Source organism: Anastrepha obliqua, chromosome 2, assembly GCF_027943255.1.
Source record: "Anastrepha obliqua isolate idAnaObli1 chromosome 2, idAnaObli1_1.0, whole genome shotgun sequence".
NCBI lineage: Eukaryota > Metazoa > Arthropoda > Insecta > Diptera > Tephritidae > Anastrepha > Anastrepha obliqua.
Genome location: NC_072893.1, coordinates 41,942,990 through 41,966,563, shown reverse-complemented (window position 1 = coordinate 41,966,563; position 23,574 = coordinate 41,942,990). Strand labels below are relative to the sequence as shown.

The 23,574-nt window shown below is 37.0% G+C and overlaps 1 protein-coding gene across 3 annotated transcripts in view; it reads left to right on the top strand.

Moving 5' to 3' along the window:
* The first annotated feature begins 437 nt into the window (after positions 1-437).
* LOC129237932 (tetracycline resistance protein, class C) overlaps positions 438-23,574 on the top strand; it is a 41,836-nt gene continuing 18,699 nt past the window's right edge. Inside the window, exons 1-2 of one of the 3 annotated variants that reach the window (XM_054872928.1) lie at positions 438-1,277; positions 2,564-2,638. The gene's annotated coding sequence lies outside the window, so the exon portion shown is untranslated. Of the gene's footprint in view, positions 1,278-2,316; positions 2,639-23,574 lie in introns of those variants that run through there. The other 2 variants (XM_054872929.1, XM_054872927.1) reach the window with 2 other exon arrangements.

The following is a 23,574-nucleotide window of genomic DNA, read 5'->3' as shown; positions in this document are numbered from 1 at the left end:
CGTCACTGTATACATCTTGGTAACCCTGAGCAGCCGCTTCTGCTTTTTTTGCTGCTTATTTCTTTCTACTTGTACTCTCTACAATTTTTCACTTTTTTTGTGCAGTTTTTCGTTTGCCTAGCCAGCGACGACCAAGACGATGACAACGGTGACATGTTTACACATATATATTATGTTTGTATACACACACACGAATATGTCGCTTTGTTTGTTCAGTCGATGGATGGTTATGTGCACACACACACAAATACATATATGTACGTTGAATACGCTGCGCTTGCGTTGCCGCAGCTATAGCTGTAACTGCTGCTGCAGACGCTGCTGCTGTCGTTGCCGTCGTCGTTGCTGCTGCCGTTGAACTTGGCTTGGCTTGGCTGGGCCTGACTCGACTTGGATTGTGTGCGCGCGCGACTTCATCTACTCAAAACGCAAAATTCAAATTTTAGTCGCTGCGCTCAAGTTGCCGCCGCTGGATCGCTACTTTCCAAACACGCTGCCGAATGTGAATAGCAAGAAAATTAACGAAATTTTTGTAAAAAAAAATTCAAAGCTTGCAAAAATATAAAAAAAGAGCTCACAAAAAAAAGTTATTGGAGTTGTAGACCCAAGAGGAGGAAGATAGAGAGAGAGAGAAGAAAAGAAAAGAAAAGAAAAAGGGAGAATGTGCTAGAAAAAATTTTGGACAGTCGCCAAATAAGCCAAAAGGCATACATACAAACATACGTTTGGTATGCGAAATAGTGAAAAAGTGACTGACGAATGCATGAAAGTACCAGAAAAACTGGAGGAATAGTAATATCTGCAATAAAAACTAAATAAACTGCAAGTTAAAGGTGAGACAACAAGAAATTGTCTCTAGCGTTGAGTTGAAGCAATAGATGCAGCTTAAAAAGCGATAAAAGATAAAAATGGATTGAAAAAAAACTTAATTTTTGAAGCGCTTATCGATGAAAGTAGATAAAATTTATGTTGCTCATAATAATAATCGACAAGTGAAATTGGAAGTGCGAGAATTGCGCTTAGCCCAGTATTAGTGCTACAAATAGGTACGCGCCTGCGTATGAGTATTCTCCTGGCTGCTGACGGGACTCGGGAGCGTATGAGTGTTATGACTAGAATCTAAGAGTGTTGAAGTTGAAGCATTTGGCCGTGAGATAAGAGATATTAAAATCCAAACAAACAACTGTAGAAACTAAAATGAATAACTAGTTGCAGAAAACGAAAAACAAATTTAGACCTGAAATGCAAATTTGAGAAATATTTCGGAGATATTAACTGTAAGTACAAAAAAACAAAAAAAAAAATACGAATACGTTTTGAATAAATTTCGAAATTAAATGTGAAAGCAAATAAGCGATTTTAAACCAACATCTGACTTGATAAACGAGAACATACATACACATATGCAAATAAATTAGAAATCGATTAATTAATTAACTATTTGGAACGCAAAGGTAAATTAAACGAAATTAACTTCAACATTTCGTCGTATAAAAGACTAAAAGACTATTTAACAAACTATTTAGAATCGTAAGAATTCAACAAAACATTTATTTGCCAACCAATGTTTAAATAAAAAAAAACTTCTTACAAAATATTAAGCGAGCTTAATAGACTTTTTATGTAAAATGCCGTTTAATAACAACTCTCAAAAAGATTAAGCAAAATTTGATAAATTTATTATTTTGAAATCAAAATTTAAATAAAAAAATGCAAATATAAAGCGTTCATAATAAAATTCAATCGTAATAAAATCATATTTAATAAAAATTCGAAAAGATTTTATAAATTTAAAAAATAAATTTATTAATAAAATCAAAATTTAAATCGAAAAATGCAAATATAAACTTTTTAAATAAAATTATATTTAATAAAAAATTCTAAAAGTTCTTTATAAATTTTAATAAATACATTTATTTTTTTTTAATGAAAATTTAAACCGAAAAATGCAAATATAAACTTTTTAGTGAAATTCTATTAAATAAAAAATTCTAAAAGATTTTTTAAAAATTTTAATAAATAAATTTGTTATTAAAATAAAAATTTAAATCAGAAAATGCAAATATAAACTTATTAATAAATTTTATTTAATAAAAACTCTAATTTTTTTTAAATTAAAATCTAAAAATATGCAAATATAAACATTTTCAATAAATAACATTTTCTGCGAAATCTAAAAATACTCTAAAATCCACATTTAAGGCAAAGAAAAATTGTAAAAAATAAGAAAATAAAAAATGCAAAAGTAAACTGTTTCAATAAAACAAGTAATGGTAAAAGTTGAAACACTTTCAAATTAAAATATAATAAAAAAAAAATTATACAAATAACCAAATAAAAAAGAAGCAAATATAAACATTTTCAATAAATAGCATTTAATGCTAAAACAAACAAAAAAATAAAAAAAATATCGAACCCATAGTTTTGCTAATCTACGACTACTTGCCATTTCATATAAAAATAATTTTTTTTTAATTGCATTAAAAACCTTATGTAAATATATAAACTTTGCGCTTGGGATTTTCACCGCTAATTACATAAACAAATCGGTGTGTACGTAAAGTGCAAACATTTTGTTTGAAGTTTTTCGCCGGCCGAGGCGCAAATTGTGTGAATTTTCAACAACCGGCTTCTAAAGGTACGCTGTTCTATTATTATGTTTTTTTAGTTATTAAATTTTCATATTTTTTATTTAGTATTTTTTCTCCTTCAAAATGCCAACCTCAATTATGAGCTGCTTCTCTTCTATGTATAAGCTCTTAACTACCCCTAAATCTCAACTGCCCCGCCAACCAACCTTTGCTGCCTCTATTTCTAAGCGTACCACTTCATTGCATTGCATTCTTCTTTTTTGTTGTGTGCTTATTTTAAATTCTATTGTACTACAATAAAATCGTTAATCGGCTTTTATTTACTGTAGAGTTTTTGTTGTTGCTGCTGATGTGCTGTTTTTGTTCTTTTAAAATCGCGCTTTTGTTGCGCCTAATGTTGTTGTTGGTCTTGTTGACGCTATGAGCAGTCATTGTAAGCTGTTTAGTTGCTGCAGCAGCATTGATTATTTTTATTATTATTACTCGTGTTGTTGTTGTTGTTGTTGGCTACTTAAAAATAATTTGAGCTAATTCACCAATAGTTTTTGTTGGGAGATTGTATAAAATTATATGTTAGGGTCGCGCATTGGAACGGAAGTTATATGGGGAAGGCTCTAAAAAATGTCATAAGTACCTGTTGGAGATAATTTTCATAGATTATTTTAATATTATTTAACTTGGTATGTAATGTGAAATGTGGCGTGAAAGTGAGGTAAATGTAATTAAACAAAAAAACAAAAAGTTTACAAAAATATGGTTTTCTTTTAAATACCCACAAATGAGTATAGAAGTAATATTCAAAAGCTTGCCCATTGGAGTCCATACAATTTTTCCAGGAGTCTGACAGTTTATGGTCCCTTCGCTAAAAAAAAAAACTGTGTATAATTTGATGAGCCCAAAATCGAATCCAGCCAATTTTTGTCATCCGCCATTCGAGTGCAACGCACTTCTGAAAGCGCATTTTATCGACAGGAGCGGGCGAAAATCAAAAGTGATTAGTTCTGTTGAATTCGTACAATTTTGAATAATTTTTTAATAAATAAAGTTGTGTGATGAAATTTTGAGTGATGAAAAGCTGTATTCTGACATTTACGCGCCAAGCTGCTTGTCTGTTTGTATACCACAGCTGTCGACCAAGAATGATAGGGAAACTGATTGCGCCTTCCGAATTCATCGTGTCGTAAGAGTGGATGAATAAACAAGCAAAAGGAAGGGGCCCTAATTGTTTGTGTAGAACAGGTGTCTTCAAACTACGGCCCGCTAGTGGCACCCATCCGGCCCGCAACAGCTTAAGACTAGGGTTATCAATATGGCCCACGACAGCTAATGTTTTACTGTTGTTACTATTGCTGTTATAATTTTAGTGGAGGGGAATGAAAATACAATGATACAGGGTTGCCCATATTCGACGGACCCATGTGTTTTTTGGGCCCATTCCAATCGACGGGGCTTGTCCGCAGGTAACAATCTTTGCGTCAATTGAATCTTATACGTCAATAAATGCAAATCAATGCGGATAATTCATTCTAAAGTGGTCCCAGCAATGCCCAACTGCTGAGAACGGCGATTTTGGGATGTCCTTGGCGACGCCTTGGTCGGTTTTGATTTGGCCTCTTTGGATTAGAAAGAGCATCACCAGTCGAAAACCTTTTCACATTATTTAATTTTTTATATGCACGTTGAGTTTTCACAATTGACTTCTTTTGTTGAATGTAAATTTCAACAATTTGGGAGCGCTCGCGTGGCGTGTACTGTTCCATGGTAAAAATCTGCTTGGACTGACGCTTCCAACGCGGTATGTTATTAAGCGATCTGACGTCTCTGTCAAAAGATACAGGGTTGCCAGATGGGTCCGTCGAATATTAATAACCCTGTAGTTACTCGATTTTATTTATTTGCACGGTAAAACTTTACGACAGAAATATGAAGTACCTAAGCATATTAATAACTAAAAAACAATTAATTGAAATTTGTCCCAGTAATAAAAGAAAAAAATACTAATGAGATTTATGTAGTTGTGATTTCCCACCGACTATTGTTTGTAGTTGTGGATTAATTTTACTTGTAGCAATTATTAAAAGAGATTTAAGATGCTGATCGGTTAATTTAGATCTGTAAACATTCTTTGTGTATTTCATCTTGGAAAACGTTTTCTCACACAAGTACGTAGTACCAAAAACAGAAAACAATCAACGAGCAAACTTTTACAAATTATCAAACTGTGCCAGTGGAAGACTCTTATAAAATTCCAACAAAGATGAATTTTGATATTTGTTCTTAAACATATCACTGCACTGTAAATCAATCATTTCCATTTGGATTTCCGCAGCCAGGGTTTCAATGTCAGAATAAGAAAAGGATTTTGAGCTTAATTTCATTCGGAATGGCATGAAATTCTGAGAAACGGCTATCGAAATTATTGTTCAAAGTACTTAAAGTTTCGACTGCAAAAGCGACGGGAAATTCTGTCTCTGTAGTGTGGCTGAATATTTCATATGTTTTAAATTGTGTGAAACATTTTTTACGTAATTACCATTGAAATAGTATTATTTTCTGCCTCAACAATTTGATATTGGTGTATAAATTAGGGAGAAGCTGATTTTCTCCTTGCAATCTCAAACTCAGTTCATTCATATAATTTGTGAAATCAGCATAGAATGCTAGTTTCCAAAGCCATTCACTATTTCTTAATTCGACACAAGGGCGATGCTTTTCATTCAAAAAAATTTTGATCTCTGCTCGAAGTTCAAAAAAGCGCTTAAGGATTTTCTGCAACTAAGCCAGCGTACGGCAGTATGATACGGGAAGTCATTTTCTTCAATCTCTTCAATAAACTCCCGGAATTGTCGATGATTAAGTCCTGTGGATCTGATGAAGTTGACAACTGATGTGACTGGTATTAGAACTTCATTGGCGTTTCGTCTGTCAACTTGTCTGTCAGACCGATTAACAGACTGACTATTCCCTTATGCCTACCCCCTGTGCCATTGTCGGATTTTTGATGGCAAAAAATCAAGAAAAATAGAAATATTTTGCCTAAAATTGTTTCAGAACTTCTTGACATCCAACATTCATATATTTATTTCTGTTGTCTTCAGAAGAAAAAAAAAAACAATAAAAAATTTCCTAAATATGCCACCTGTTGTGGATAGCTGAAATAGATATGACGTAGTACAGTACATACATAGTAGCACTACTAGCCTGTTTGCTTAGGTGTGCAGAAAAATTAAAATTGTTTTGGCCGTTGGAACATTCCGAAAAAATTATTATGGCCCTAGGGTTTCAAAGTTGCGCGACCCCTGGCCCTAAGGCTTCAAAGTTGCGAGACCCCTGGTGTAGAAGAAGAGTAGGCGAAAGCAATGGAAGCAACCAACCACAAGAAATTATACGCACACACACACCTGCTTTCTAGCCACGGCGTCTTCCACATAAAAACGAAAAAACTGCGGTTGGAGGCTTCATATTAATTTGTGCTTTCACAATTTAACGCACGGCACTTCGTTTTCATTAGTTTGATTAGTTTAAATCTCACAAATCAGAATATTACCAAGTCATTCACTGAATTTTCGCAAAACATGTAATTTTTCCTACTTCTGTTTCATATTGCGAACTGAGCTGACGTCAGACTTGTCAAAATTGCGAAAAATAAAGTAACTCTACTACACAAATGTTAAATATGATTGACGTACGACGCCATTTGTAAAAGTTACCATCTTCCGATGGAGTGATTAATATTGCGCCACCCTTTATATGCATGCATATAATTGTTCCGTACATCTGTTGTTCTTTGTTTCGCCGATTTTCTTCTCCAATTTGGGTTGTGCGTCTTAATGCTGTGTGACAAATGGAGTTTCATGCCATCTCCAAGTGGCAGATACTTTTTTCAGGGGACCTTTTTCATGACAGAAACACTCTTCGAGGTTTGCCTTTGCCCTTTGATATTAAATAGAAACAATTTTTCTATCATTTGGTGGTTGATGCCGGGTACTGACCCACAAAACATATTCGGCCGCGATAGCTTTATGGGATATAGCTTGCTACTGATCCTTGCTTGGACGAAGAGGAAGGTCCCCTCCGTTGGAAATATCAGGTAGAGAAGGTTTTGGCTTCAATTAGTGTGTTCAACGGGCGTCGGTTAGCACGAGAAAGAAACGACTGGCGCGCTTTGTTAAAATCAAGAAGAAGATTCTTGCAACAATAAACCATGAATATTCGGGTTGACTGGACTTCACTTATGACTTCCTGCTCTTAGAGTTGCCGTTATAGCTTTAGTTTTCGTTCCTAGTTACCGCTCATTACAGAAATTAAGTTGGTGGCAAATACAAATGCTGCTCTTGGCACGCTTGCTGACATATTTGAACATGCAAAACAAAAAACAAAAAAAAAAAAAACACTTAAGTATTTATTTATACTTTGGCGATTTTGCACGTACCGATAAATAAAGCCATATATGATCAAGTATTGGTATGAAGGTATTTACAGTATCGTTTTGAGCGGTCTAGCACGACTTACGTCATCTCTTGCAAGCCACACTTTGCAAGTTATACACCCAATAATATATAACGGTATTAGTTCTTAGGCCATGTGCACTTTAAATTTATTCAATTATTTTATGTTTCTAAAAGTTATACCTGTGATCAGACGCAACTCTCGTCTAATCGCGATTTCGTTTGTCCCAAAAAAATGCTGCCTTTAATGCCTATCTGTTTCTTTCATGTTCGATTCTATAAATAAAATTATTGTAAGCCATTGAGAAAAAACTGCGTTCAATGCTAAAATTGTCAACTTCAATGAAGACAAAAGATGCAAATTTCTTCCCTTGGGAAGAGTTTTCAGGGGAGTTTGTTCTCCTGAACAGCAGTTGACTATTGAAAACGTAAATATTAAGAAATGCGTGTGTCAGATAAAGTTGTTGTATTTATTTTGTACTCTTGTCTAAGTAGACACCGGGACAGGGCAACATTTTTTGCAGAAACGAAAGCATCATAAGATGATCTAGGAAAGAGTAGCGTTATTTATAAAAATAACTATTTTTTTGAAATCTCTGTAATTTTAATTGGGCAAAAAATAAATGAAAATGTAAGAAATTAAGGGGTATAAAGAGTCTGTATTGAACTATAGATCTGTGCTCAGGCATCTCAATGTACTATGCGGAACCACTAATGAAATCGAAATAAATATTTTTCCAGCTCAGCAAATGCTTTAAGTGATAAGAACGCTTGCAAACAAGCGCAAATCTTCTCTGAATTAATGGCATTTGCTTACTTAATATTTGCATATTTGAAAGTCGCAGTGAGTGGCAAGAAAAAACGGAAGAACTAGAGTATCCTTCTACATACAGTGTACAGCAGAAGTCTTGATACCCGACCACTTCGAAGATGTTTTATAAAAAATGTCACTAAGGTTTTTGAGTATTTTGATATTTTATTAAAAATTAAATAAATCCAATTATTCCCGTGTGAAATATAAGAAAATATAAAATATCTCATTCTCCAGTAAGAAAGAAAAACCCATAGAAAATCTGAAAATTCGTAAAGCAAAAGTTGTTTTTTTTTGTCAGAACAGCACTCAGATGCAATTAGGCCCATTGTACTGTACTCGGATTCTCTTTTAATTTTAAATCTACCCGGCCTCTGAAGAAATCTGAGTAGATATTGTGGTGCTAAGCAGCCAAGGTGGTCGCTTTTTAACAAATCGCTGCCAAAGACCCTAAGCCTGATTCGAGCGAAGGCCGGAAGATGAACAAAAGCACATGCTGAGCAAAGTACACTGTCAGACATGCCTACCTTTTTCATGTGCTTCGCCCACAAAAAGTGGCTCGTCTTCAGTACAACCAGCTGTCTGTAGTCCCTTCTGCTTAATGACAGGAGCATTTGCGACAGTCGGTCGGACACGACAGGCAACATCAGTTTATTCTATCTGCAGCCTCTGTCAGCCTGCCAAGCTTGATTTATACGATTGCGGGTTGTAGACCAAAGAAGTTGGTCTCAGAGTCCATCCTAGCTAAGGAGTAAGAGATCTCGTTAAACGTGATACTCACGTGTCCCGGAACCCATGTTAACAACAGGATATTGTGTCTACAGGACCCAACTACTCCTGATGTGGTTGTGGGGCTGTTTAAGGCCATGAGCGCACATTGGCTGTCGCTGCAGATACATACAGATCTGTCTCTCCATCTGTTTTCCCCAACAAAATTCATCGCTTCTTGAACAGCGCACACCTCCGCTTGAAACACAGATGTATACAAATGAAGTGTTGATACTCTTGCAATAAAGTATTTATGTATCAAAAAGTTTAATAAAACTTAAAAAAAAATTACATTTAATATATAGTAGGATATTCCGTAATCGAACAACACCTTTTAGTCGGTCAGGCATTGAGTGAATAATTTTTTTTGTATAATCCTAATTTATATTTTGCCATTCGACTTGGAGCAATCTCTTAAGTTGATTTTTGGAAGTTATGTGATGTTTCCTTTACGGTTTTTGCAAATGATCCCATAAACGCTGTAAAGGGCTCATATCTGGGCTCTGTGGAGGCGTTGATAACATTGAGGTACTTTATGTATTAGCCTCATTTTCACTATGTGCGCGGTGTGTTTCGGATCGTTGTAATTCTTCTTCTTAGCGTCACAGTCCTTGGTGAACCATTGCTTCCATCACAGCTTCTTGCCATCGTTCTCGAATGAATTTCGAACACAGAGCTAATATAAAATTTTTTTTAACATCAATAAAACGTTTACCGAAACATTTGAATTGATGAAAAATGTTTATGGTACTGATTGTCTATCTCGTGCCAGAGTACTTGTGAGAGGAAGCTGCTAAAGAGGAAGCTGCCGCTTATTGCATGATAATGCACCATCTCATCGACCCACTCTTGTGACTCATTTTGTGACTAGAAATCACATTTTAACCATCAATCACTCACCGTATTCGCCTGATATGGCACCCTGTGACTTCTACCTGTTCGGGAAATTGCATTTGCCCATGAAAGGAAAAGGTTTTGAGCCCGTAGAGCCCATCTAAAAGGCTTGCACTGACATCCTGAAGGACATTTTGGTCAATAGCCTGAAACACTCTTTCGAAAAGCGTTTAGATCGCGAAAACAGTATATCGAGGCCAGAGGGGACTATTTCGAATATACAGGGTTTTTCAGTAAGAGCGCTTCAACTTTTGAACTTTTTTGAATAAAACACAAACGGTTTGACTTTTTTAACTATTTTTTTTTTTATTATCGAGTTTGAACATATACATTTAAGTATGAAATTCGATTTCTTTTGCATGACCACCGCGTGCACGTTTTACGAAGTCCAATCGTTGAACCCAATTTTCGACCACTCTTTTGCATAAATCGGCCGAAATTCCAGCAATTTCGCGTTCAATATTGGCTCTGAGCTCACAAATCGTCGCCGGCTTGTTACTGTAGACCCCAAAACGGGACGGCTTATTAAATGGACCGTAAAATGGCCGTAATGCTCTTAAAGTAGCAGCGACAGAACGATTATTTTCATAAAAAATTTGCACGATTTGCAATCGTTGCTCAAGTGTGTAGCGTACCATGATGAAATGTATACTAATGAAGTTTACAAATGACAAGCGAAAAATGAAAAAATATTGCGTCGTTCGCCCTCCCTATCGGAAAAAAGTTGAAGCAGTTGAATAACCCTATATAAACCCGAGGTTATCAGATCAAAGCTCCTGTAGTTTCTATTTTAGCTCAGTTTTGTTTATTTTAGACTTCACCTTATAGAATACGAGATATACACAACACTTAAGATGTGATTCTGTTTAGTCCATTAAGTCTTTTGGTGTTTTGTGTAACTATCCTCCCCACCAGTTGGATTAACAAGAATAGAGGCCTCCGTATGTGGTACGTGGTGGTTTAATCTTCATGTGGTGTTGATGAAATTCGTCAAACTACTTCAGTATTTCAGCAGTAATGAGGTCGTAGCCTGGCGATACTTTTACCTTTAGTTTTGTAATTTCTTCTATAACTTCGTGCTGTGTTACCAGAGGGATCTTATTAATAGCATTACAATCGCCGACGTGTTCCGTATCAGAAGCCATTACCGATTCATATGGTGTGAACTGGTCCTTGAGTTAGTTTGCGAAGATATCTGCCTATTGTTTATTTGGTGCGTGGCTTGATTGGTGCGTTCTGCGATGACGGTTGTTTTAATTTCTTTGTACATTTCCATTGTGAATAATTTGTCTCTCGCTCATTTGTGAGTTCTTGTAGGTATTTTGTGACTGAACCGTTCTTGCACATTTCAATTTCGCATCTAAGTTTTATAGTTATTTTATTTTATTAAATAGGAGAGTGATTTGAAGACATGCTCAATCCATTCTTAATGCTTACATAAGCGGCTGATACTTCTTAGCGATAAAAAAATCAATTAAGTCTGGTGTTTTCTATGGATCTGTTGGCCTGCTTTGGTCTACGTTGGTCTGCTCGTCGATATAGAAACCCATCCTGTCTTTTTAATTGCGTAGTAAAACTCTCTTCTTTTGGGCGTTGTGAGTGCACTAAAATTTCAACATCATCTTTATAATAATCTTTAGATCGCATTTAGCTCAAATTTTTACTAAATAAAAAAACAAAAATGAAGTGTGTATACCGCAGCTGTCTAGCTCACAAGTATATAGCTCTCTCTCTCCGTTTTCTTTACGTTATATCTTTTTTCTCGCTTGCGGAACGAAAATGCCCAAAACGTTGCATGGCCTTGAAATTTTACTCTCCATTCTCGCTCGTCCATCGACGCCTAAGAAGTTTCCCTTCAAAAACGACAGATGGGCTGGACATATCTGACACACATATCTACTGATGATAGTATATTCGGTCCAGTGCATAATGAACGTGCAGGAATAATTGCAAAATTGATTTTTTTCCTAATTTTTTGCAAAACTTTTTTGTATTCTTATTTAATACGGATTGCATTCTTACTTCTTTTGAACGGATTTTCGCAAAAATATTTTTTCATTTTACACAATTTTTTAGAGTTGTGGAACATAACCTAATCAATTTTTTCGGTTAAGATTTGATTCACTCTTCTTTCGGATATGTTGAGATCTAAATGAGTCTTGATCTGTAAGCAACGTCATGCTATTTTCAACAACTAGACACCGAATTGGGTGCATGCAACCCATTCGTCCGTAATGGTTGGAGTGCTACAGCGCTTGATTGCGACTATCGCAATGGTTTGAAGATTAAAAATCATATTTTTGTGTTGATTCACTTTAGCAGCTAAATAACACGTCGGCTGAAAAGTCCAGGGCCTAACACATAGATGGCATTTGTGCATTGTATCAACTTAGTACTAACCTCAAAAAGACAGCTGTTAAAATTTCATGATATTCCATACAATAGTTCGTGACAGTTTGTGCTAAGAGTGACGCTATTTTTTTTATTTTCAAAAAAAAAAAAATGGATCAAAAAGAATTTTGGGTTTTAATTAATACAGTTCAGCGAAGCAATGGGTGGGAAAGTGTTATGAGCAGTCCGTTCCATTAGAAACAGCAATGAAACGACGGTTTGCTGACTTCAAATGCGGGAGACACCGATTCTGCGCAACGCACCAGAAAACATCGTTGAATGAATGAATCTAACCTTGAACAAAAAAAAAACGTGGTTTCTCTGTTAGGCCCGTTTCAGTACATGTCTTATAGCTACAAACTCTGGCACTACTTAAATTGTATAGACTCCGAATTGCACTAATTTCTGATTGCACCTATACATATTTATTTCCTAGGCGCAACGTGAGCCTGATCAAAAATTGATGGCAACGGCTCTGAGAATGGTATGGACGGAAATATGTAAATAAATCAGAAAATTTCACAAAAACAATTTGCATACCCAAAATAATTGATACCGTTAGTAAGAGTGAAAAAAAATCCGTTAAAATAAAAATACACATACAAGGTGTGCTCACAAAAATAAGCTGAATCTTCATTTTTCTCAAAAAATATTTATTTATTCAGCAATTTCTATTTTATCTCCATCAAAGTAGTCCGCCTCAGATATAATACTCGTACACTTGTGCCAGCATTTTTTCCAATCCTCGAAGCACTTCTGATATGCACTTTTTGGTATGTCCTTGAACTCTCTCAGCGATTCGGTTTTTATCTCCTCAATCGTCGGAAAACGCCGTTCTTTCATGGGCCTCTTCAATCTTGGGAACAGGAAAAAGTCGCAGGTAGCCAAATGTGGTGAATACGGTGGCTGAGGCATGATAACGGTGTTGTTTTTGGCCAAAGAATCTCTCACAAGCAAAGATGAGTGAGCAGGTACATTACCATGATGTAAAAGTCATCAATTTTTTTCCACAATTCCGTGTGCTTTTTTCGTATTGCTACCACGCAAACGGCGCATAACTTCAAGGTAATACTCCTTTTTTATCGTACGACCTTGTGGTAAGCACTCCTTGTGGTAAGCACTCCTTGTGCACTACGCCATGGTAATCGAAGAAGACAGGGAGCAAAACCTTGCCGTTTGATTGAACTTGAGGTGCTTTTTTTGATCTTCGCTCTCTTGGACTCTTTCGTTGGGACGATTGGGCTTTGGTTTCGATGTCATAACCATATAAGTATGATTTGTGGCCAATTATGACCATTTTAAACAAATCTGGATCATCGTTGACGTCATTCAACAATTCCTGAGCGATGTTCATGGCACGTTGTTTTTGGTCAAAATTCAGCAATTTTGTAACGAACTTCTCTGCCATACGCTTCATGCTCAACGCTTGATCCGAAAAGATTGCAATACATGAGCCAACTGATATGCCGATATGCCGATATCCTCAGCAACTTCTCTAATTGTGATTCCACGATTCTCCATAACAATTTCCTTCACTTCCTCAATATTTTCATCGGTAGTTGATGTGCTGGCGCGTCCAGCGCGAGCGTCGTCATTCACACCTTCGCGACTTTCTGTGAAAAGCTTGTGCCACTTGTAAACATTTTTTTGACTCAGAGTACTCTCACCGTATGCCACTGTCAATATTTCAAGTGTTTTTGAGCACTTAATTCAAATTTTTACACAAAATTTGATGCAACTTTTTTTATCCACTTTTTTGATAGGAGAAAAGCGCCGAGCACGCAAACCACTTGTCTTATTTATGCCTCTCACAAACAAACTAAAAATGCGATATTGCCAAAACCGTGAACAAATCTTCGAGACCGACAAGTGTACCAACATCAAAACATTATAATAATCCAAAGTCGAATGTACGTAGCCCATGAGATTTGAAAACTCACCTTATTTTTTGAACACACCTCGTACATATACACACTTGTGCCAAAAAATTCGAGCGTTGATATAAAGTTCGTGTTATTCTAGTATTGAAATATGAGGGAGAACTTGAAATTGGTATTTTATTTGTTTTAAAAATATTTTGTTTACTCCATAAAAATGAGTATAAATATCATTGTTGTTTTTTTTTTAATATTTTGTTTGCTTCATATGTAAATATGTATGTATGAATGAAAATATATTTGTATGTGGATATAAAGCCATATTTACATAAAGATACACCCAAATCCAAGTGCGATGTAAAAAACCAGCAGCAAAAGTCAACGCTCTTACCATACAGGCATTCACAAACCATTCGCAAAGCATTCGAAAAGCAACAAATGCACGTTTGTACATATATTTGTGTGTCTGTTATAAAAATTTGGAGAAAAAAATCAACATAAAACCCATATAACTGCAATTTTCACGTTTTATGCCTAAAGGCCAACCTTTAACGGCTCATAACTCACTAATTGCTTATGATTTTCCATAAAAGTTCGCGTGTTGCAAGTAAGCGTGCTTGCAGCATGCTACACCCAAAAAGTGGGCATTTAATGGGCACACAAGAGCACAGCACGTATTGCATATATGCTAGTGTGTGAGTACATACCTGAATATCTGCCTGTTCAAGCCTAAAAATATTTTATTTCTTAAGTTAAACACAGATGGCAATTTTTTGTTTTTGGCCGATCCGTGTATTTCATAGATGAATGCATTTATACCCATTTGTAGATATGTACGAGTACCTAAGTGCAACGAAACTTTGAAACAGATGCCGGCGCGTATGCATATCTACAGCGGTTTGACTGCATTTCAGTTTTCGGTGCTAAAAAGTTCAAGGCATTACAAAAAAAAAAAAAAACGATATCATAAAAACTTGTTGAAGCCACACGAACGATATTAAGTTTATGGTTGCATTGGAAGCCATATTTATTAGAAGTTAATATCATATTTTATGGAACCTTGAAATGCTACTAATTTAGCTAATTTCGAATTAATTATACTTTGTTGTTTACTCTTCTAGTAAAAACAGCGAAATACTGGTAGAGACTATTTTTAGAGTTATTTATCGCTAATTATAAATTTAACAGCTGAAGGCCAATTGTTTTTATTTGAATCATAAATACAACTACAAGCAGCAATAGTACAAACTATGTAATATGAGTTGTAGCTACCTTTGCGGAGAACACCAAATCTCTTCAACGGACTTCCTTTCGATTTCAGTGGAAGTTATTCAGCGACCTTCCGCAAACTACGACAAGAATTTACATATAAATGTATAGGGTCCAGCACTCGAAGAGTAACCAACTTGCTGATGCACGGGCATCGGCTGTCTGTTAGTTGGCTAAATGACAGTCCCCAGTATTATTTACAAGAGCGCGGAAGCATTTTGCCGAGAGTAAACGCGAAAAAGAAAACCAGTAACGAATTTCAAACGTAATAGTGTGACTTCATTATATTTGGCTGGAAAATCACAACCAGCGATTGTTCGTGAGCTCGAGCACCTTAAATTAAATAAAGTTTTTGTTTATCGCACCATTACTCGTTACAATGATACTGGTAGCATTGCGAAACGTCATGGAGGTGGTCATCAAAAGACTGCAACGTCACGTGAAATGGTTCAGAAAGTGAAGGGGCAAATTGAGCGAGATCCCCGACGAAGTGCCAATCAAATGGTGAAAGAACTGAAAATATCTGACCATAGCATCCGCCGCATACTGAAAAATGATCTCAAAGATAAGCCTTACAAGATCTAAAAGGCGCATGATCTCACACCAAAGCAGCAACCAGTCAGACTTGAGAGAGTGAAGGAGTTGTTTCGCTTGGCCGAAAGCCGTCAATTTCCGAACATTGTGTTTTCTGACGGGAATATTTTTGAAATTAAGCAATTCGTAAACTCCCAAAACGATAGGGTGTATTTGACCGACCGTTCTTACTAGAATTTAAGTCATCGATTGGCCACCAGGAGACAGCACCCGCCACAGGTAATGGTTTGGGCTGCTGTAACCGCAGATAGGTGCTCTCCAATCGGTTTCACCGAGCCTGGCGTCAAGGTAAATGCGAAATATTACCGTGGGCAGACCGTGGCAGACCGTGCACGTTTCAACAGGACTCGGCACCGTCTCACAAAGCTCGAGTGAACCAAGAGTGACGCAAGTCTGATGGATAATTCTCTTTCGGCCATTTTGCAGAGAAGGTCCAAGTCAGAAGATTCACCAGTCTCGACGCGCTGAAAAAAGCCATTGCCCGCGAGTGGATCAAAATACCTGCAAGTCACATTCGGGCAGCTTGCGATTCGTTTCTGGACCGTCTCAAGGCTGTAGTCAAGGCAAAAGGTGGTTATATCGAACAAAAGTAAATTTATTCTTAATTTTGTATTATTTTCACACATGTTTTACTTTGAATTGAATAAAGGCAATTTTCCAAACCAAGGGTATGACCTTTTTAATTGGTTACACCTCGAGTGCCGGACCCTGTACTTTATATACTGAGTTAATAGTGTGCCATGTAAAATATTTTTCGTTTTATTAACGAAATTTATAATCAACGAGTATTACTAGGGTGTGCTTCGTTGTTTTGAAAATTGTACCTTTAAACGAGGGAGGCAACTTTTTATAGAAAAAGAATTTTTCTCTTTCTCCATGCTTCGGAGATGCGAACACATGCAGTCCTTTGTACTTTCCCCAGCTTAGTGATATTACCAAGTTAGTTATCAAAAGAGAAAAATTCTTTTCCTATAAAAAGCTGCCTCCCTCGTTTAAAGGTACAATTTTCACGCATTGCTGCCTTTAATGTCGTTTTGCACTTACTTTTCATCGGCTTTCACCATCTTTCCATCACTGCTCAAAGTGCAATGAGGTTTCACCTGGAGGCAATCTCTCAAGAGACATGGTAGCATTTTTGGGCAGTTAACACCGCATTTCTTTGAACTTCCTCAGATATTTCTATCCGCACACTGGAGTTTGAGTGTCGTGCCAGGGCAATATTACCTAGTAGACAGTAATGGAATGAGGGGGAAATCTGTATGGAGGCTATTACCTCTGTCTTCACTGACCGCTCCAAGATGGAGTAGTAGGGGTTTTATATAAATTAGCCAATTTATCTATTTCCTTAAAACTGCCGAATACTGCTAATGTTTTTCAGGCAGAAGTCCTTGCGATCCTGCAGGTATGCGGAGGAAGATATTCACATTATTTTCCGATAGTCAAGATGCGATTAAGGCTCTAACTACGCCATGGTGCAAATCTAAACTGGTCAATTCCTGTAAAGAGGAGATCAAATCACTTGGGTGTGCAGGTAACATTTCTCCGATCTGAGTTCCAGTTTATAAGAACATAGAGGGAAATGAAATTGCTGATGAGCTTGCCAGGGAGGGGTCAGCTGAATTGGTCTCAGAGGTCTCCCCCTGACTACGACTACTACACAACTTATTTCTCAGAAAAGCACATATCAGGTGGAACTCCGATTTTTCGTGTACTATTTCGAAAATCCTATGGCCCCAGTACAATAGACGCAGGACGCAGGTAGTCCTGAGGATCCCACGTCATTCAATTTTCAAACTTTTAGCTGTGGTTACCGGTCATTGGACGATCGGCACACATGCCATTTAGTCCCCATTGCAGAAGCTGTGGGAACCTTTCAGAGAAGAAGACTGTTGAGAACTTTCTCTGTAAAGGTCCGAGTTTGGAAGCTACGCAAATAATGTCACTGGGTGCTCCTTTTTTCGACAGCTTGGGGCAGTACGCCAACCTAAGTCCCCTCAACCTTATCCGTTTCATCAACAGCTCTGGTTGGTTGTAGATATCTGCCCTTTGGAGAAAGATGCATAAAATAAATGTTCCGTCTAGAAGAGAATGGCAAACTCACAGACCATGGAGAAGAGGGGAAATAATTTTTTTCACGTATGGATCCAAGCTAAAAAAGAATGTAGGCTATGGAGTTTATTTCTAAAAAATTAGGATTAGAATTAACTCTCCGACTTCCAGACTACTGTAGCGTCTACCAGGCAGAAGTCTTAGCTATAAAGGAGGTAACTGTGGTCCTTCACACATACGCCGTAATATGAACTACGATAAATATTTTCTCGGACAGCTGGGCCGACATCAAATCAATGGAGGCAGTTATACTAAGACAGGAATGCCTGGCAGCTCTAAATGATATTAGCACCATCTTCAAGGTCAGCCTTCTATATTGCAGGAAATATCAAGGCCGATGAGCTAGCCAGAAAGGGTACTAATCTTCCACTGCTTGAAAACAGAGGCCACTTGCAAATTAAGGATAAAAAATAATATTCCTCAGAGGGCCCAATAGGTTACGGAGGGAAGAAAACACGTGTTTGGCCGCAAATAGATAAGAAAAGGTTAGGAGAATGGCTTAATATCTCAAGAGAACACATCTCGAAGGTCGTGGCTTGCGTCACCGGGCAATTAGCTGTTTGGTAGGCACTCTTCTAAGCTAGGAGTATTTTCACAAGAAGACTGCAGAAGTTTTAGAGACGAGGAAGAGGAAGAAACAGTGGAACACTTCCTCTATAATTGTCCAGCCGTAGCTAGAAGTAGAGTGAGGTTGTTAGGAAAATACCATCTTGACTCTCTCACGGAACTATCCGTTATTGGGATAAAACCTATCCTACGCTTCATAAAAGAGTGTAACTGATTCCACGAAAAAAAATAAGCAGTAAGGTTCCGTGGTGCACAACAGACCTACATATTCTAAGTGCGTTGGCTACTCCAAGCTGACTGCCACAAAAACCTAACCTAACCTATACGTGTAGAATACATAAGCAACGCGATGCTCTATTCAAAAGCTTGAATGGGAATGGAATTGTGATTAGAACTGTTCATTGATTACTCATCAAAAGTGTCATCTTCCGGTTTGGTTTAAATGTCTATGCACCTATACCCAGCAGGCGAGAAGCGTGTAGTCAAACTAATGAGTACAATTATGTACGAATTCTAAAAGGTGAAATTGTCTTTTTATAGACAAAAAAAAAAAAAACAAAAAAAAATGGAAAATGAGATAAAAATACAACACCAAACGAAAAAAGTGTAATTGATTGCAACGGTATTGTTAAAATATTCCATCCATTCACGTCATTTGTTGCTAGTTGTTGGTGAGGCATTTGCGAATTTAGCATTTGCCTTAAATTTTCCTGCCGTTATTGTACATAAGTATGTGTGCATACACACATACACACATATATATATATATGCAATCATTTTTAAATTTAAGTTCCTTCTCTCAAACGACAGCTACAAACTGGCATTTATTTAAAGCATTCGAGCGATTCCTATTATTTAACTGTGAATTCTATTATTGCAGCTCCATTCGTACATATCATGGATGTAAATATGTTTGCTAGTTAATCTTTGTTGAATGTTTTTAATTTACGAACTGCACTTTGCGGCAATTAGTTTGATGACGAAGACACCGTAATCGCTCGAGTGATAAAATGCGAGTTAATTATTGCAAATACAAATGTACGTACATGTGCCTGTATGTGCATCTGTGTGTACATCATATTCCACGTTGCACGTTTTGAAGTGAAAAAAAAAAAATTTATAAATTAGACTAAACGCCGCTGACGGAGCTACAAAAACGAAACGAGCTGAATATACTCGAAGTTCACGTCCACTGGAAAGTGACAAGCAGTTTGAAATATTTTCTCCAATTTGAATTTAATGAGTGGCAACACACTTCTCTCACACTCTGAAATGTTTAAGCTGCAAACGTTGTGAGCATTCAAAATGGATGATAAAAGAATTGTTCTAAATAAAATCAAAAGAAAGCTATCGCAGTTCTTCTTCTTTTTCTTCTTCTCCTCCTCCTTCTCTTCCTCCTTCTCCTTCTCCTTCTCCTTCTTCTTCTTCTTAGCATCACAGTTCTTGATGAACCATTGCTTCATTCCCAACCACGGGTCATCTCTCCCTATTCAAAGCAATTTCCTTCCAACGTCTCCCGTTTAGCTTTTCAAGGTCTGCTTCAACATCTTCGAGCCAACTTCTTTTTGGGTGTCTTCTCTTCGGCCACCAACCGCGCACAATTCAAGCGGCTTTCGTATTGCTCGCTCCTTAGCCCTTCTCATAACCCGAGCTCTGGGACTTCGCCATATCACGGTTTCGGGTTTGATTAACATAAAATAATTAAAAGTAATGAAATAATTAACAGCATATTTTTCCGAACTTCGGACAGATCTCTCTATCCGCCAGGGCAATCTTTCCAAGTAGGCAGGATTGGAACAAGGGGAAAATCTGTACCGAGTCTGTTACCTCTGTCTTCACTGACGGCACCAAGGTGGAATCGGGAGTCGGAGCAGGGGTTTTCTCTAAATAAGCTAATTCATCTTCTTCTTGATTGGCACGATCCTGCAGATATGCAAAATGCTTAGGGATCACGGGGGCGAGGGAGATTTAACATTTTTTTTATAGTCTATGACGACGCCATGGTGCAGATACAAACTGGTACATTCCTGTAAAGAAGAGATCAAATCACTTGGGTGTGCATTTAAGATTTTTCTGATCTGAGTTCCAGGATATATAAGAACATATAGAGAATTAAAATTGCTGATCAGCTTGCCTGGAAAGGGGTCAATTGAATTGGCCTCAGAGGTCTTCCATCCGGTCATCGGGATGTCAGAGAGATGCTGTTGTTATAAGCAAATTGAACAACTTATTTCTCAGAAAAGTGCAGCTCCATTTCTTTGTGTGATATTTCGACAACTCTGTGGCACCAGTACAATAGACTGAGGACTCAGAAAGTCTTTTGGACTCCTCGCCATTCTATTTCCAAACTCGTAGCTGTGTTTACCGATTATTGGAAGATCGGTATACAAGCGGATAAGCCAGGAATTTAATCTCCATTGCAGAAGCTGTGAGGACCTTTCAGAGAAGGAGACTGTTGAGCACTTTTTTCAGTAAGTGTGCGGGTATGGCAGCTAGACAACTAAAGTCAAGGGATGGTCTTTTCTTCGACAGCCCAAGTCCGATCAATCTTCTCCATTAAATCAGTAGCTCTGGTTGGCTGTAGATATCTGCTTTTTGGAGTTCCCATTATGGTATTAAAACGGCGCTTCAGTGCTACTTGGGGAGTGCCAGTTTGGTACTTCAACCATTTCACCTACCCAACTAATTATTTTTGATTGTTTTTATTTAAAATGAGGAGTTATTTTTTTAATTAATTTTGATTTTTTTCAAAGAGAAATAGTCATTCATATCTTTAAATATAACTAAGTATTAATTGCTGGGTTATGTAAGAAAATTTAAGTAATCATTAAAACTAAAGAGAAAACAAATTAATGATTACTAATAGTAATGAAAATTTAACAGCCGTGCTGCTTTATTCCATATAAAAATGTTTTTCTAGAAATTATAATTTTCATACATGGCTTGAAATTCCCATGAAACTTTGCTGACTTTTGTAAAAAATTTGAAGTTTGGATATGTGTAATTTTTATTATATAATGGCACAGTTCATACAAAAAAAATAATAAACATTAAACAAACAAAAGAAAAATTGTCGAAACTGATGAAAATGCTTTTAACTGGTCTGTCAAAAGTGATGCCTAGAATTGCCTAGTAGTGAATAAATCCTAGACGGTATCTTTTTTTAACATCATCTTTGACATTTGCCAAGTAGGCAGGAGTACGATTTTGCACAATAGTTAGAACAACGCGTTAAAATTATTGAAACTTATTATGAAAATAAACGATCTTCAAGAACAACATATCGCAAAACTCATGATTTTCTTTGTGGAAATAATCATTCGCATATGTAGAATGTTCTGGCCGAACACCATCAGCAAAGACGCGCTGTGGAGATCAACGCATGAGGAGCCCATCCTATCTCAAATCAAATGCAGAATATCGCAATGGATAGGTCGCACGCTTAAAAAACCACCAGATAGGAATACGAGAATGACACTGAATTGGAAGCCGCCGGGGGAGCAGATGTTGCGGTTGGCCAAAGTTCACTTAGCGCAGGTTGATGTTGCGCGAACTAGCAGATGCTCGCATAACAAAATGCACGGCACAAAAACAACAGCCCAGAACCGTGTACGATGGAAGAGTCTAGGGCCTTGACAAGAGCGGAGTGAGCAAGGATATTAAAAAAAATCATCCGCATGAGTCGACAATTCAAAGGTTGATGAAAAAATTAAAAAAAAAATGGTTCGGTCGAGAATAGAAAAAGATCTGGCAGACCAAAAACTGGACCCTCTGTTGAGGTTATTGCCTCTCTCTCTATCTCTTTTAGCTTCACAGTCTGTGGTGGACCATAGCTTCATCAACAATCCTCCTCCAATTCAATCTCTCTCTTGCCTCATTTCTTCAATTGCGAACGTTCATCGCTTTTAAGTTTGCTTCTACGTCGTCAAGGCATCCCTTTCTTGGTCGGCCTCTCCTTTGGATTCTTTCAGTGGTCATTCTTATGATGTGGCCAATCCATCTAATACGCTGCGCTTTAATAGTAGTACATTTTCACCCACCACCAATAAGTTTTTCAATTTCGTTTTTGTAACGGATGCGATACGTGCTATTTTCAAGCTGAATAGGAGCGTAGATTTTTCCCATTATGGATCTTTCAAATCGCAATAGCTGGTTTATATTATTAGCTTTCAGTGTCCAGATTTCAGCACCATAAGTAAGAAATGGACGTATCAAAGTTTTATACATTTTGATTTTCTGAGGCTATTGCCAATGGAGTACAAAGTGGTGCCGAAGAATCTTCAACATCGACAACTCGACGTTTTCAACAACGTTTTCAACGGCATTCATGCATGGACTGTTTGGCGGATTTTATCTGTAGCTGTCTTCATGGTGGACATTTAACTGATTTCATTTTTCACATAAAATTTTGAAATAGTGAAATCTGAAAGAATCTAAATTTTTACATGATTTATTCTAAAGTCTCTGCGCGTCGTTTAAAAACCTTTCATTTTGACTAATACTTTATCTCTTATAATAATTATTTTTATGTTATTATATTAATGAAAAAAAAATGTTTAAGGCCAATGAGAAAAATGTGATTCATATCCTTAGCTAAAAATTGGTTGAAGAAATATATTTAAGCTTTCTGGTTTAAATATTTGAATATTTGAAAGGTTCGTGCAAAGCCAGAGAGATGGCACTACTGGCGCGTATCGAGGCTATGCTTAGTTAGTAGCATCTCTTGGAAGAACACACACCAAGTATCAGTCAGATCGGTCTAGATCGGTTGTGTTTGCCATTGGTTTGAATCGAATCGAGGAGGTCGGGTGACTTTCCTTTTCCATCACGGCAACTCATCAGCTTACGCCTCCGCAGTTGTGGTGCAAAACTAATGGAAACTCGTTTTACACCCCCCTATTGTCGAGACTTGGCTCCCGCAGATACCTCGCACTACTGTTTGTTCCCCAATTTGAAGAAATTTCTAATTCTATTCAAACGAGGAGGTGATTGCAGAAACGAATGGCTATTTTCAGACTTGGACAAGTCCTATTATTCGGTAGGTTTCAACAAACTAGCACACTGTTGAACGCAGCTTAGAAGCCTAAAAGGAGACTATGCCGAAAAATAAAAAGGTTTACCCCATACAATGAAGTAGTTCTTACTTTTGCACGAACTTTTCAAACAACTCTCGTGCATATATATGGACATAATTTGAGAAATTGTCCTGCATTTTCGATTCTTTTTTATGGTAACTGTATTTATACCCTTAAGCA